Raw genomic sequence first — 16,969 nt, forward strand, 5'->3', positions numbered from 1 at the left:
ATATATGTGGCTTATATACCTGTAGGCCACTGGCTCTGATGCCAACCACTGACACTATACAAGTCATATCCAGCATCATATGCTAACTACAACAGGGTTCTATTCTCCATTTCTAACTTTAGGGAGAAACTAGAGTGTATTCATTGGTTTTACATTTCTGGCATTTATTCACTAATCAGAAGAAGAATTTGATCTATTTGAAAAGTAGATGATATATAACCCCTCAACCCCTGTCATGTTCTCTCGATGACAACACATTCAAAGGTTTTAACATTGCAGATCCTTCTGGATTCCCCAAAGAGTATCTGCACTCTTCTTTAAAGGCTCTCCCCCTCTGGACTCAGGTTGACCTTCACCACATCTGAAATGCCATTCTGCCCCAAGACACATGGAACACTAAGGAAGATATGCTCATTAACGCCTTATAGGCCCTTAATCCTGATGGAAATTGGATGCATTCTCCTAAGATTCTTCATAATACTTTCTGCCAGATCTGCCACAGATAAGTCAACGGCCCAAGAAGTGTAGCCCTTCTGTTTGATTACCTCATAAGCAATTTCAACCACCTGTTTATGAACATCTTTCCATTTCTCCCCATCAGCATCAGTTCCCAAAGAAGGATGAAGGTTCTTTAGAGTCACACTGGCAAGATTCACACCCTTCCACGCAGTCTCCATGTTCCCCAAGGACCCATCTGTGACAACTTGAAGAATGAACATCAAGTATCTCCCCCAGGAGATAAGAGAAACAGGCAGAATCCAGATTGCAACCACTTCCAATAACATGGTCTTTAGGAAAGCCACTTAGCTTCCAGGTCACATATGTCAAAATATTCACTGGATTGGAAACAATAAGCACCTTGTAATTAGGGCTGTATTTAGAAATATTGAGAATAATGATTTTAAAGATATTCACATTATGCTAGATCAAATTAAGACAACTTTCTCCCTCCTGTTGATGTGGTCCAGCCATAACAATGACCAGTTTTAAGTTTTCAGTCATGCTGTAATCTTTGCCAGAAACAATTTTTAATGTTTTGATGAAAAGGCTGCCATGTTGGAGACCCATCATCTATCCCTTTTGTTTGTCTTCTATTACATCAACTAGGGCAAGTTTATCAACCAGTTGCTGTGTAAGATACTAATGGCACATGCCATGGCAACTACATCAACCCCAACAACAGTGATCTTGTTCTGGGGAAACTGGTGTTCCTTTATGATATTAAAGATAAGCTGATCCTTGACAGTTGATGACATTTTGGAGGGTATCTGGGGGGATAGTGAGGTTGCTGGCCAGGCTGCAAAAGTTCTGAGTTAGATGTGAGGTTGCTGCTGCCAGGCTTGCACTAGAATTATTATTTTTTTTTTAAGAATAAATAAAATATATAGGATTGCAAAGGAAGCCAATTATACTGAAATAAATATTTTCCCCATTCAATCAATATTTATAATATATAAACAATTGTTTTCCCTTCTTCTAGTCATACCTTCTGGGAAGAAAGTCATTTTTTATTATGGCGTTTATATTTGTTAAACAAAACAAGGGTGTATAAACAATATTTGTTCAAAGTATTCACAATATAGGCCAATGATTGCCCAACATTACCTCTGAACCACCAGTAAATTTTAGATTCTACACAATTAGCAATTTTGCAAACTGAGTTTAATGTACATTGCATTTAAATCAGAAAATCTGGTTCACAGTTCTGCCTGTGCAGATAAGGCATGCTACATTGTGAAGTTACTTTCTGACCTCAAGTTTCTGAAAGAAGAAAAGAAAACGAAAGAAAGGAAAAATACCAACTGGAACCAAAAGTAAAATAGGAATACAGAAGGAAAAATCTAAAAGAATGTCAAATGCAGCATTTTAAAATGAGTAGAATGTAACAGAGAGAGGTTGGGAGACTTCACCACTGTCACACATTTAGTGTGTGAGCTAAGATTTAAGCCTGGGTCTTCCTGATTCTACAATTAACACTCAGTCCACTACCCAAAAGTACCATAAAGACAACAGATAGTTTTTACCAACTTTTTAAGCTCTAATATTTTGTAACTGAAAAATTTAATATTTTTCAAAATAACATGAATTTCAATAATGTTATGTAAAGATAGCTGAATTAATTAATATTGTCAATGAATAATTTAAGATATTGAGAAAAATTAAAAGAAAAGAAAATAACAAGAATTTACTTTTTCTTCAATGTTTCCACTCCATTTATATGAATTGAGTGGAAAGGAACTATATGTGTGTGTGTTTATATCTATGTGCATATGTATATAGATGTTTATATACATGTATGTATATATACCTATGTATACATACATATATGTGTACATAGAAAATGTTTTATCATTCCATGTTTTTTTTCTAACTTTTGAGTTGTAGATTCTTTCTAACCCAATGAGAACTCAATGGTATATCAATTTTATATGAGAAAGCATGCAAAACATATTTTCATTCTAGCCATATAACAAAAAGTAAGAAAAATGAAGTGAGAAAATTGTTTTTCATTTCTCATCCAGAGTTTATTATTTGTCTCCCTAAAGCATATGATGCTTTTTTTTCATCATAAATCCTTTGGAATTATCTTGGATTAATGTATTTATGAGAGTGTCTATATCTGAGCAGACAGAGCCCTACATTAATATAAAATTCAAAGTCAAGAAAAAGTTTCCAGAAATGGCTTAACAAACAAAAGACGTTGACCATAAACAATCTATTACTATGAAAGGAAAGACCAAGATATAAACTGAGAACATTACAACAACGTGTAAACAGCTACAGACAAACCTCAAAGGAAAAAATTCTAACTGGACATGAGTCTGACAAGAATTCCTGAGAGACTTCTAGAAAGATATGGGTAGTATGGGAAAAAAATGGGAAAATAAATGAGTGCTGAAAGAAAATTATGAAAAGAGAATTAGAGCTTGGTAAAAGAGGGAGACAACATTATTTAAGACAATACTTAAAGATATATAATTTGCCTAATGTCAAAGGAAGCACAAAAATTCACTAAAAAATTCCTTAAAAAGAAGACTAAGTAAAATGGAAAAGGAGGTAAAAAATCATTAAGGAAAAGAATCCCTTAAAAAGAAATTGGGAAAGACGGCGGAATAGAAAGATACAAATACGCTAGCTCTGAACCCACAGCCCATAAAATGTCTGTAAAAAAGAACTTCCAACAAATTCCGGAGCAGCAGAAGCCACAGAACAACAAAGAGGATGAGATTTCTGTTCCAGAGAGGCTGAAAACCTCTTGCAAAAAGTCCTTTGCGCCCTGAACCCAGAGCAAAAGCCAGCCCTGCCTTGGCTGCACAGCACCGAGAGGAGCAGATCCCAGCAGGCTTCAGGGATGGAATCTCCAGGGGCTCCCCAAACAGGCAGGAGCTCAGATCCATTGTTGAAGGTCTCTGCATAAACTCCCTGAGGGAACTGAGCCCAGGAGGTGGCCCTGCCCCCACATGAGCACCTGAACTTAATCCCACACTGAATAACAGCCCCGCCCCTGCTGAAGTCCTGAGGCTGGTAAGCAGCTTTTGAATTTCAGACCACAAGGGGTGGCTGGGCAGATCTGGAGGCAAAGTGGGTGTGAAGGGAATGCTCATAAGTCAAATTACTGGCTGGGAAAACACACAGAAAAGGGGAAAAAATAAGACTATAGAAGGTTACTTTCTTGGTGAACAGGTATTTCCTGCCTTCCTTTCTGATGAGGAAGAACAATGCTCACCATCAGGGAAAAACACAGAAATCAAGGCTTCTGGATCAAAGCCCACTCAATGGGCTCAGGCCATGGAAGAGCTCAAAAAGGATTTTGAAAATCAAGTTAGAGAGGTGGAGGAAAAGCTGGGAAGAACAATGAGAGACATGCAAGCAAAGAATGAAAAACAAGTAAACACCCTGCTAAAGGAGACACAAAAAAATGCTGAAGAAAATAACACCTTGAAAAATAGGTTAACTCAATTGGCAAAAGAGGTCCAAAAAGCCAATGAGGAGAAGAATGTTTTCAAAAGCAGAATTAGCCAAATGGAAAAGGAGGTTCAAAAACTCACTAAAGAAAATAGTTCTTTCAAAATTAGAATGGAACAGATGGAAGCTAATGACTTTATGAGAAACCAAGAAATCACAAAACAAAACCAAAAGAATGAAAAAATGGAAGATCATGTGAAATATCCCATTGGAAAAACAACTGACCTGGAAAATAGATCCAGGAGAGACAATTTAAAAATTATGGGCCTACCTGAAAGCCATGATAAAAAAAAGAGCCTAGACATCATCTTTCATGAAATTATCAAGGAAAACTGCCCTGAGATTCTAGAACCAGAGGGCAAAATAAGTCTTCAAGGAATCCACAGAACACCTTCTGAAAGAGATCCAAAAAGAGAAACTGTTAGGAACATAGTGGCCAAATTCCAGAGTTCCCAGGTCAAGGAGAAAATATTGCAAGCAGCTAGAAAGAAACAATTCAAGTATTGTGGAAATACAATCAGGATAACACAAGATCTAGCACCGTCTACATTAAGGGATCGAAGGGAATGGAATAGGATATTCCAGAAGTAAAAGGAACTAGGACTAAAACCAAGAATCACCTACCCAGAAAAACTGAGTATAATACTTCAGGGGAAAAAATGGTCTTTCAATGTAATAGAGGACTTGCAAGCATTCTTGATGAAAAGACCAGAGCTGAAAAGAAAATTTGACTTTCAAACACAAGAATGAAGAAAAGCATGAAAAAGTGAACAGCAAAGAGAAGTCATAAGGGACTTACTAAAGTTGAACTGTTTACATTCCTACCTGAAAAGACAATATTTGTAACTCTTGAAACTTGTCAGTATCTGGGTACTGGGTGGGATTACACACACACATATGCACACACGCACACACACGTAGAGACAGAGTGCATAGAGTGAATTGAAGAGGAAGGGATCATATCTTAAAAAAAAATGAAATCAAGCCGTGAGAGAGAAATATATTAGTAGGAGAAAGGGAGAAATTGAATAGGGCATATTATTTCTCATAAAAGAGGCAAGCAAAAGACTCACTAGTGGAGGGATAAAGAGGGGAGGTGAGAGAAAAACATGAAGTCTACTCTCATCACATTCCACTAAAGGAAAGAATAAAATGCACACTCATTTTGGTATGAAAACCTATTTTACAATACAGGAAAGTGGGGGATAAGGGGACAAGCAGGGTGGGGGGGGATGATAGAAGGGAGGGCATGGGGAGGAGGGTGCAATTTGAGGTTGACACTCATGGGGAGGGATAGGATCAAAAGAGAATAGAAGTAATGGGGGACAGCATAGGATGGAGGGAAATATAGTTAGTCTTATACAACACAACTATTATGAAAGTCGTTTGCAATACTACACAGATTTGGCCTATACTGAATTGCTTGCCTTCCAAAGGGAAGGTGTGGAGAGGGAGGGAGGTAAAGATGTTGGAACTCAACGTGTTAAGATCAACTGTCGAGTAATGTTCTTGCCACTAGGAAATAAGAAATACAGGTAAAGGGGTATAGAAAGCTATCTGGCCCTACAGGACAAAAGAGAAGACGGAGACAAGGGCAGAGAGGGATGATAGAAGACAGAGTAGACTGGTGATAGTGGCAATTAGAATGTCCGGTGTTTTGGGGTGGGGGGAGGGACAAAAGGAGAGAAAATTTGGAACCCAAAATTTTGTGAAAATGAATGTCAAAAGTTATATAAATAAATAAAGAAATAATAAATAAATGAATGAATGAATGAATGAATCAATAAATAAAAGAAATTGGCTAAATGGACAAAAGAAGTTCAAATTTTCACTGAAAAAAATTTCTTCAAAATTAGATTTGGATAAGAGGAAACTAATAGTAGCATTATGCTTCACCAAAAAAATCAAAAAACAGACGAAAAGTAGAAGAAAATATGAAATATCTCATTGACAAATGACAAAAATTGATGGTGAAGAGACAATTCAAGCATGATTAGACTGCCTGAAATCCATGGTCAAAGAAAAATTCTAAACATTGTATTTCTAGCAATCATGAAGGAAAACCACTTTGCCATCTTTTATGCAGAGTATAAAATAGAACTTGAAAATATGCAACAATCACCTCCTGAAACACACCTCAAAATGAAAACTCCCATGAATAATAGTTAAATTGCAAAACTTCTAGGTCAAGGAGAAAATATTGTAAGCACAGAAAGAAAGAATTCACATAGTATACAACCATGTTCAGGATCACAGAAGATTAAGTGGCTTCCACCTCAAAGGAGTACTGTGCTTGAAAAATGATATTCTTTAAAACAAAAAGAACTAGGATTCTGATCAAAAATAAACTACCCAGCAAAACTACGGATAACGCTTTAGGAAATAAAATGCGTAATTAATGGACTTCTTAACACTCCTGTTGAAAATACCCAAGGGAAGAAGAAAATTTGACATACAAACACAATACTCAGGATAAGAAAATAAACGGTAAACATGAAAGGGACACCATAAATTAATATGATTTATGGAAGTATGATACATGAAATTGCAATAAATTTATCATCATTTAGGGAGTCAAAAGAAATTTACATAGAAAAAGGCCATGATTGTGAGTAAATTGTGTAGGAATAATCTCCCCAAAAAAGTGGGGATGGGAAAGAGAGATTCACTTGGAGAAAGGGAAAGGGAGAAATAGAATGATAAAATTATTTCACATAAAAGAGGCATGTTGATATTGCTTTTTACAGTAGAGTGAAATAAGTGGGTATGATGGGCAATGTTTGGTTTTCACTGTCATCCAAACTGGTTCGCAGGATGTATATATATATATATATATATATATATATATATATATATATATATATGTGCGTGTCTGTGTGTATATATATATATATATATGTGTGTGTGTGTGTGTGTGTGTGTGTGTGTGTGTGTGTGTGTGTGTGTGTGTCTGTGTATGCATCCTTAGGCATGTGCATGTGTATATGGGTGTGTATAACATGTATTTATATGCATATACATGTATATATTAAATTGTGTCATGCATTAGCATAAATATATTATGCAAATATATTATTTGATATATGTATGTATATGTGCATATAAATGGACACACATTCAATTGTATATAGAAATCTGACTTACTCAATACAGATGGGAATGGGGGAAGTAGATGATATCAAAAGACAAGGTGATAAAAAGAAACATGAATTAATGGAAGCAGTGATTAGAAGTAGCAAAGACCTTTGAGAAGGGACAGGATAAAACACAGAAGAAAGAAAAAAATAGAAATGCAGTTAGTAATCGCAACTGTGAATGTGAGTAGAACAAACTCATTAAATGGTGAGTTCCACAAAATGGAAGCAGCAGAATGGATTAGTAACCAGGAATCAAAAATACATTGCTTTCAAGAGACACACATGAAATAAAAAGACAAAATGGTTATAATGAAGGGCTGATGCAATAGCTAATATTTTTCCTCTGGGGAAAGTAGGGGAACAGGGATATTAATTATGATCTCTAAAAAATAAAAAGTAAACACAGACCTAATTAAAAATGAAAACTAGGACAACTACATTTTGTTAAAAGGTACCACAGACAATGAAGTAATATCAAATTAAGTTACAGGAAGTTTCTCTGGTAAAAGACTCATTTCTCAAATATATGCTGAATAAACAACTCTTAAAATTGTAAAGAATAAGAGCCATTCTCCAATTGCTAGGTGGTCAAAAGATATAAACAGTAAATTTTGTGAAGAGGAAATCAAAGCTCTCTATAGTCATATGAAAAAGTACTTTAAATCACTATTGATTAGAGAAATACAAATTAAAACAACTCTGAGGTACCACCTCATATGTATCAGAAATGAAAAATGTTGGACAGGGGTTAGGAAAAAATAGGAATACTAATTAACTGTTGACAGAGTAGTGAACTGGCCCAGTCATTCTGGGGAGCAATTTGAAGCTATGACAAAGGTTATAAAACTGTGCATACCCTTTGATTCAGCAATACAACTATTAGTTTTGTGTATGTGGTGGCAAGCAAAGTATAATCTTTTGCTGTTTTTGAGTGCCTCTGATTGAATAATGTGATTAAAGAAGATCTTCCCCACCCATTAATGGGCCTAGGAATATTTGTAGTAAGACCCATACCTTTTGTTAATGAGGCAAGGGTTCTCAAGGGTTGTGATGCCCTCTGGCTCTAAAAAGTGTATAAAGACTTTGAGGTGAGGTTTTGCTTTGTGGCTTAGTTTTTGGAAAAAAAAGCTTTGTGTGTCAGATGAGACTCTGGGAAGCTGTTAAGCAGCTCTCCAGGCTTTGAAAGCTCAAATGATGGTGCTTCCCTCTCTGGTAGCTATGTATATATGTATGTAATGGTCAGACAATTGGAAGCCTGTTTGTTGGTCTTTATTTTTTTTCTTGTATTTTTATCTCTTGGTGAACGATATATATGCTTGATTAAAGGAGATTGTTAACCCCTCAGAAGTAGTCTTTCCTTTTAGAAAGGCAGATAGAAGACCCAGTGATAGCAACTCCAACTTGTTCATGTTGAGGTGGTTGTTGATATATAATGGTGAGGAAGATGGGATCTGCATAAATTAAAAGGAATATATGGGGTTTTATGGAACTGGGAGAATTGTCTGTTGTTTCCCAGTTGTGGTGACTATGGTTCTATGGTAGGTAGGGATGGCCAGAGTCAGGGCTCAGGTGGTTAAGCCTGGCTCCAGACTCTTCCTAAGAGGTGAAGGCTCTGTAAGTATATTATAATCAGAAACCAGACAAGAGCAGTGAGAGCCTAGAATGAAGTCCTGGAACAGGAGCAGAAAACTACCTTTGTTCTGACCAGGAGAAGCGAAGGACTGCCTGTGTTCTGACCTTGGAGAGGTGAGAGGAATGGAGCAAAGAGGTGCCTGTGAGCAGACACAGGTGAGAGCTGAGAGCAGCTGGCTCTTGCTGGAGGAGGAGGAACCCAGGAGCTCAGAGTTCAGCCCTGGTACAAGATTGGGACGGCATAGCAAGGTACGAAGTATGCTTTTTTGCAGGGTTCTCCTGGGACAGTTTGGGACCTAGGGGGTGGAGTTGCCTGTGGTTTGTGGAGGGAAGTACCCTGTACCCCCAACGATTCCATTCTGATGACTTTGTTGCCCAGCCTCCCCTCAGGACTTGGAATCTGGGGTTAGAACATTGTTAAGACTGGGACTTGGCTCATTTGAACCTATACCTGAGAGTGCTTGCAATGACATGGTGGGGAGGACACAATCCTAAGAAAATTTTGCTGGACATTTCTGTTTGGCTTGAGGAAGGAGGATTTGGTTGTTCCCTCCTCAAAGAATGTTATGTTATGCATATATCTTTGGGTTTGTTTAAAGCCATTTTTACACCCTGGTAATGAGTTGCTATGTTATATGTCTTCCAAATGTGAATTATGTTGTATTTATTTAAGAAATGTTAATGCCTATTTGTTCCAGGCTATTTAGATTTTAAGGCCAAGGAAAGGTGGAATGTGATGGCAAGCAAAGTGGGATCTTTTGCAGTTTTTGAGTGCCTCCGATTGAATAATGCGTTAAAAGAAGATCTTCTTCAACCACGAATAGGCCTAGGAAGGCCCACACCTTTTGTTGTTGAGGCAATGGTTCTCAAGGGTTGTGATGCCCTCTGACTCTAAAAAGTATATACAGACTCTGAAGTGAGGTTTTGCTTGGGGCTTAGTTTTTGGAAAAAAGGTTTGTGTGCTGGATGAGATTCTGGGAAGCTGTTAAGCAGCTCCTCCCTGCTTTGAAAACCCAGATGTTGGTGCTTCCCTCTCTGGTAACTATGGTCAGAGAGCTGAACCCATTTTATTCATTTATTTTGGAATGTCTGCCTTTTGCTTTCATTTCTCTGTATTTTCTCTGAAGCTCATGGTGCTGATTTTTCCCCCGGAGTTAAGTGAATGATAGATATGCTTGATTAATGTGATTGTTGACCTTTCAAAAGTTGCCTTTCCTTTTATAAATGCAGATCTCATAGCCAGTGATAACAGGCCTCCTTGTGCATGTTGGGGAGCTTACTGTTAGAGTAACCCAAAGAGATCAAAGAAAAAAGGAAAAAGTACCTATATGTACAAAATATTTATAGCAATTCTTTTTTTTTCAATGCACAAAACGAAAAAATCAAAGGAGTGCTCATTAATTGAAGAATGGCTAAGCACTTTTTGGCATGTGATTGGGATGAAGTGCTATTGTGCTATAAGAAATGATGAAGAGGATAATTTCAGGAAAAATAAGGCAAGACCTAATTTGAGCTAATAATCGTAAGTGAGATGAGGAGAACTGTTAGAGCATTATTCACAGTGATAGCAATATTATAATGATAAACAATTTTTAAAGATTTGGCTCCTCTGTTCGATACAAGGATCTAATATAATTCAAAAAAAGTCATGATAAAAGTGATATTTAACTTCTGAAAGAGAACTAGTGAAATCTTAGTGCAAACAATATACTTTTTTCACTTCATTTAAAAAAATTAAATATGGCTCATATGGAAATCCATTTCAAATGATTTCACTGTGAAATTGTTATTTTGCTTGCTTTTTCAGTAGGTTGGGTAGGAGTGGGATGGAGGAGAGAATCTAAACTCAAAATTTAAAGAGAAAGGAATATTAAAATGCTAGAATATTAAAAATTCAAAAAATATCTAACCAATAATTATTTAGAACTTTATTTCTTATAACCATAGATAGATTTGATTTATTCTTTGGGAAACTGTTTGTTTATTGCATTCCTTGTAAAAAGTCTGTTATGTTTCTCATCAATGACTCCCTTAATTTGCATTGTACTTCATCACACAACCCTTTATCTTATTCCCTTCTCTTCCCATTTCTTCATAGGGTAGGAGAGATTTCTATTCCTAACTGATTGTCTGCATATATTCTTCCTCTCTCTGAATCAGTTCTAATGAGAAAGGTTTAAGTATTGCCAACCCCATTTTATTCTCCACTGTAACAGGTCTTCTTTGCATGTTTGATTTCTTTTTTTTAATGTGAGATAATTTTCTTCATTTTACCTCTCCCTTCCTCTTTCTCCCAGTTGTTCCATCTTTTTCATCCCTTTTTTGATTGATTCACAACCACACCCTTTATATAGATTCCTTCTAACTATCCTAATAAGGATAAAGTTCTTAATTATGTACATCATCTTTCTATATAGGGATATAAACAATTTAACTTTATTGAATCTTTTGAGGTTTCTCTTTGACTTTTATCTTCTTCTTATTCTCTTGAGTCTTGTATTTGAATGTCAAAATTTCTATTTCACTTAGTTGTATTCATCATCTATTAATTACACATTTCCCCTCAGAAAGATTATATTCAGCTATCTCTCCTCCACCTATTTTTTAAAATTTCAGTTGTGTTTTTTTTTTCCAACTTTTCCAATTTTCTTCTGTTTTCTTCATTATTTTTACTTTGTTTATTGGCATCTTATGGAGTCATAAGTTTCTAGCTGTGGAATTATTTTTAAGCAATTACTTTATTCAGTAATCTTTTGTGCCACTTTTTTTATTGGCCAATTCTGCTTTTTATGAAGGTTTTATTTTTGCAAATTTTTCTTTAACCATTTAATCAATTCCAGTTGTGAAGGTGTTATTTTTATTCAGTATTTTATTGTACATCTTTCCCAAATCTGTTAATTCTCTTTCCAAAATTAACTTATTCTAATTTTCCCTGATTTTTCCTCTACCTCTCTTAGCTCTTTATTTTACTTTATTTTCCAAGACTACTTGAGGAGTTTTTGTCTAATCTGTATCCTTTCTTTAAAGCTCTGCTCATAGTTTTTTGCCCCCCACATTGTTGATTTTTTCTGAGTTTGTGCAATGTTTTTCTGTGCTACTATTGTAGATTTTTGTGAACAAATTTTTATTATTTTTTCTCACTTTTTTAGTTTATTTTTTTTTAACTTTCAACTTTATGGTAAATTTGGCTTCTGGTCACCTGAGTGTGGTGAATCTCTCAACAAAGCTTTAGGCTTTTTCACACTACTGTTTTCAAAGCTAGTTCTTGGGTCCTGCAAGTTTTCTTTGTTCCCAATTTTGTGTAGTCTGGGGAGAGATTTGGACATTGACCTCCTGGTCTAAGCTCTGGTCTTTACCCAGGAAAAGCCCTGTTCTTCTGCAGCCACAGTTCTAGTATTGCTCATTGACCTGAAACTGTGACCAGATCTCTTGCATTCTTGCAACTACAAATACTAACACTCTCCTCTACATTCAAAATGTGAATAAGTCTCCTATTGAAGTATGATTCACAACAAGAATTCTTCTGTACCCTGTAATGGCAAACTGGACGTGTTTATGTGCAAGAGACTTGCAAATCAGTTACTGTGCCCAGGGTCAGCAAAGGGATTTCATGTAATCTTTATGATCAGTTCTCTGATCCCCATACCATCTCTGGTTTGAGAGTTCCCAAAGCTGTTGGTGCCACTGTTATGTCCACCTCCCTTTGTGTTGCAACTATGTGAACTCCTGGGCAGGTCCTCACTTAGATAACACAGACCTCTCCTGCTAACCTTCAAATATATCTTAGGCTAAAAAAACATGTCTCACTTTGACCTTTTATTTACACTGCTGCTTGACAACTAGTTTTTAAGTCTATTTCAGTGATCTTAGAAAGAGAATGCTAAGAGAATTTCATTAGGTTGAGGCCTGTACTCCACCATCCTTTCTTTGCTAAAAAAAAAAAATACTTTTCTTAACAAAATATTAAATTAACTTCAAAAAAAGAACAAGATTTCACAGGTGTATTTTATAACTATTAACTATGACTATCATTTATCTAAGTACATCCAAGTATTTATGAATAACAATTAAGCCTCTCAGTACATCTGAGATTATAGAAATAAACTGGCTCAGAACATCAGAATCACTATCATAAAAGAAGATAGATTTTTTTTGTCTGTTTGTTTCCTTAAGTTCTGCTTGGAAATGCCAAAGGCAAGTTAACATTGGGAGAAAGTTTGCCCTATAGCTAAGATATAGCTATTTCAAACGAAATTTTCTAAGAAATAAACTCCCTGAAGCACATCATTAATGCAATTGCTCTGTTTGTGTAATAAAGAAATCAATATTTTTGTCAAAGTGCAATATTATATAAAAATTTCTGTTTTTCATACTCAATTTGTGAGGCAATGTGATATCCCATAGTATAAAATGTGCATTCTTTATATAATTTGTCTGCAAAAGGATTGATGTATTTAAAATATATTTCAAGTTAAAATTTTACGTATATAATTTGCTTGGAAACCAAGTGAATGAAAAAAATGGAGTGTCCAGATAATTTGATTTAATAACAAATGTTCTGATGCACTACTAGTTAGTAAGTTTTAAAATAAATAATAAACAAGCCTAGTACATAGGCTTAAAATGTTTACTTAATGAAATATTTATAATTCATGATATTATTGATGTGAATAGAATAAAATATAGTGGTAGTTTTAAAACAAGAGAAAAGTATTTACCTAACCCAAATAGTTATTGTTTTAAGAGAGGAGACTAGGGTGTAGGGGTTGTCTTGGTTGTAAGACTCTAGTGCTTGGGCCTACAAGTACAGCCTCTGTGGAAGGCAGAGGATTGCTGAGTGAACTAACGTTATTTTTTTTTATCTTCTTTTGGATTCTGGGTGACTTACATCATGGAGACAGTCAAAACTGATTGCTCTTTGGCACATAATTTCCTTTTGGAGAAATTTTTGAGAAGTATAATTCAGAGAAAAATGTCTACAACTCCATCTTGTTGCTCAAGTGACTGTGAATTCCCTCAATTATTTTCTAAAGGGGAAAAAAGGGAGAGGTAGTCGGTGAACATGAAGAAAAAAATTTAATATAAGTGGGAGAAAAGTGGAGGATTTCTGGGATCACTCCTGAAATACTGTTCCGGTCAAGTAACCATCAATCAGGAATGGGGCCCTTAGGGCAAAAGTTTTCTACCTTATTTAGACTGCTGGTCAGAAATCTAAAGAGTTGTTTTAAAAGAGGTAGAGGTGAATTTAATTCAACAGTATTATATAGCCACTATGTGTCAAGTATCATTCTAGCTGTTGGAAAACACAGATTTCTTCTTGAGCCAAAAGTTCTGGAAATTGCCTACAATATTCCAGGGAGTTTTTATTTTAATATTTCTTTCAAGAGGTGGTTTCTGGATTCTTTCAATTGCTGTTTTATCATCTGGTTGTAGAATGTCAGGGAAGTTTTGCTTAATAGTGGCTTAAAATATGGTACCTAAACTCATACTTTTTATCACAGCTTTTGGGTAGTTCAATATTTGTTAAATTAGCTCTCCTCAATTTATTTTCCAGGTCATTTTTTCCTATGTTATATTTCACATTTTCTTCTATTAAAAATATTTTGAGTTTGTCTTACTGTTTTTGGATGCCTCATCACGTCATTTGCATTCGTGTTGCCCAATTGTAATTTTTAAGGAAATATTTTGTTTAATGAGATTTTCTAATTATTTAAAAAAAAAATTACCAATTCTACTTTTTAAAGAGTTCTCTTCGGTATGTTTTTGAACCAATTTAATTTACCACTGATGATTCTACAATGTCGATGTTATTTTGTACACAGTATATTTCAATTTGCAAGAGTTCATGTAAGTCTTTTCAGGTTTTTCTGAGAGCATCCTGTTCATTATTGCATATAGAACAATAGTATTCCATCACATTCACATAATACAGTTTGTCCAGCCATTTTCCTAATGATGGACATCCCTTCAATTTAAAATTCTTTGCCCCCAGAAAAAGAGCTGAAATAATGTTTGTACAAAAAAGTGCTTTTCCTTTTCCCTTTGAACCCAGGTCCTCTGTACATACTGCACCTCCCAAAGAGAAGGTAAGTTTCTTTATGGAAGACATATTTTTGTTCTTTTCTCTCAAATTCTAGCCCCTAGTATAGCTTGGGGCATATAGTAGTTAATAGATAAATAGATTAATATGTATATAATAGTGTTTAAAATATATACACCTACTCCATGCAACTTCTACTATAATGGAAATACGTCTGCACATATGTTTATATACATGTATGTATATTATATATGTTTACCCATATATACATATATGTGTATACATACATACATACACACACATATATAAAACATTTGTTTAAATCTTAAATATATTAAGATATTCACCTTGCAACACTAATGGTACTTTCAAAAGAAAAGGGAGATCTTTATGGGAAAGATCACATTTTCCAAAAAACACTTGGATTTGAAGATAGAATTTACTAAAGTTCCCAAGACTTTCGTTTCCATTACAGTTTGTAGCTGTGATACTTGATTTCTGTATCAGGACTAATATTTTCAGATTTCTGACAAGAAGGAGGAGGTCTATAAACTCTATACCTAGGAGAGTACCCAATAAAAGAAGGACACTCCAGAAACTCAGTTATTTTTCTGTCTGCCGAAAAGAAACTCAAAAGCAGGGAGTAGAGGTAAAAAGAGGGAAAGCTTCACTCTTGAATGAAGATAGATTCTGCATAAATCACTTCAAGATAAGTGATTTCGCATTCCTTGATCAATGGATTTACTCAAACTTAAATGTTTTATTATGAAATTGAATGGTTATATCTTCTCTCTTAGCCTATAAGAAATTGAAACCTGATGAACTAAGAAATTGCCACATGACCCAAGATAGGGGGCTTGGGCCACATTAGGCACACAGCAATTCAAATACACCAAAACATCCTCATTATTCTTTGTGAACCATGAACAATAGCATATCATAAGGATTACAAGAATTACAGTTCCAACTGGAAATTATCTTAGAAAATTTGAATGAGTGAGAAGATATGCTGAAGCCTCTTCATAATTTTGATTTATCACAATTATCTAATCATATTTAGTGCCAATGTACATAACTTAGTCTATTCCATTGAAGTCTGTACTGTACCTTTCATATCACCATGTCAGGCTCATTTCTGTCCCTATATATAGACCCAGCCATACACACACACACACACACACACACACACACACACACACAAACATTCAGCCAATGGTAAGAAGAGTTAAGACAATAGACACATGAGGAGAAGCATTTTGTTTAGACAAATCAAGCAAGTAGGGAATTAGAAAGATTTTTTACAAATGCCACTTTTAAAGGAGCAGAAAGTAGAAAAAAATGTCAGGTTGCCCAGCATAAAATACTAAGAGGAACATACCAAGTTGTGCTTTATATGTGAAAAAGGAAAATTAGAATAGAAAAGCCAGAGATCCAAACCAGGAAGAAATCAGACACACCTGAAATTCTATCACCTTGGAAACAAGTCGATAATGTGGTTTTAAGTTTCAGGATGCCGTCTCTTTATGAAGAAATGTTGGTGTCTGAGAGCCATGCCAAACCATAGATTTTAACATAAAAATAAGGCTGCAATCATTAATTTTGCTACCTTATGGCTTGCTCATGCTATTTTGCCTGCTTAGAATTCCTTCCCTTTTTTCATTCTTCTATAATCCCTGTTTCAGAAGGCTCTCCCACAGTTTATAGAAAGTATTACTGCCTCTTTAAGAAGGAATAAGTTAATTGTCATAGCTATAATTATTATTCCTTCTATTTATGAAATCAGGCAGAATATACATGAGCCAACTTTGATATATGATATGAAAGGAGAGCTCAGATGTAAGGAGAAACATTGTATTTTATTAGAATTGCATTAGATGTTATTTCATGATTTAATAATAAAATGCAAATTTGTTGAAGTCAGTTACTTGTGATAGTTGAAGATATAAGAGCAAAAAAGATTGAAGTACCAATTTCTGAATGACAGAATTCAACTTTTATATCAGGAAGAAATGTAAGGAGAAATTTTGGGAAGTCTTTCATAGGTCCTTGAAAAATGTGTGGCATAGAGTTAATGCTTAATGAATGTACACTGATTGATGGATTTGACTGGCACAACTGTATTTATTTAAAATAAGAAACTTAAAATAAGTCATTTTCTGGTAGTAATAATGAGAATTTGAGGTGAGTCTAGTTT

At 35.1% G+C, this 16,969-nt stretch overlaps 1 pseudogene; it reads right to left on the reverse strand.

The window, feature by feature from the left end:
* Positions 1-267: 267 nt before the first annotated feature.
* Positions 268-1,256, reverse strand: LOC140514741 (L-lactate dehydrogenase A chain-like; annotated as a pseudogene).
* Positions 1,257-16,969: the final 15,713 nt, after the last annotated feature.

The sequence above is a fragment of the Notamacropus eugenii genome, chromosome 7 (assembly GCF_028372415.1).
Source record: "Notamacropus eugenii isolate mMacEug1 chromosome 7, mMacEug1.pri_v2, whole genome shotgun sequence".
NCBI lineage: Eukaryota > Metazoa > Chordata > Mammalia > Diprotodontia > Macropodidae > Notamacropus > Notamacropus eugenii.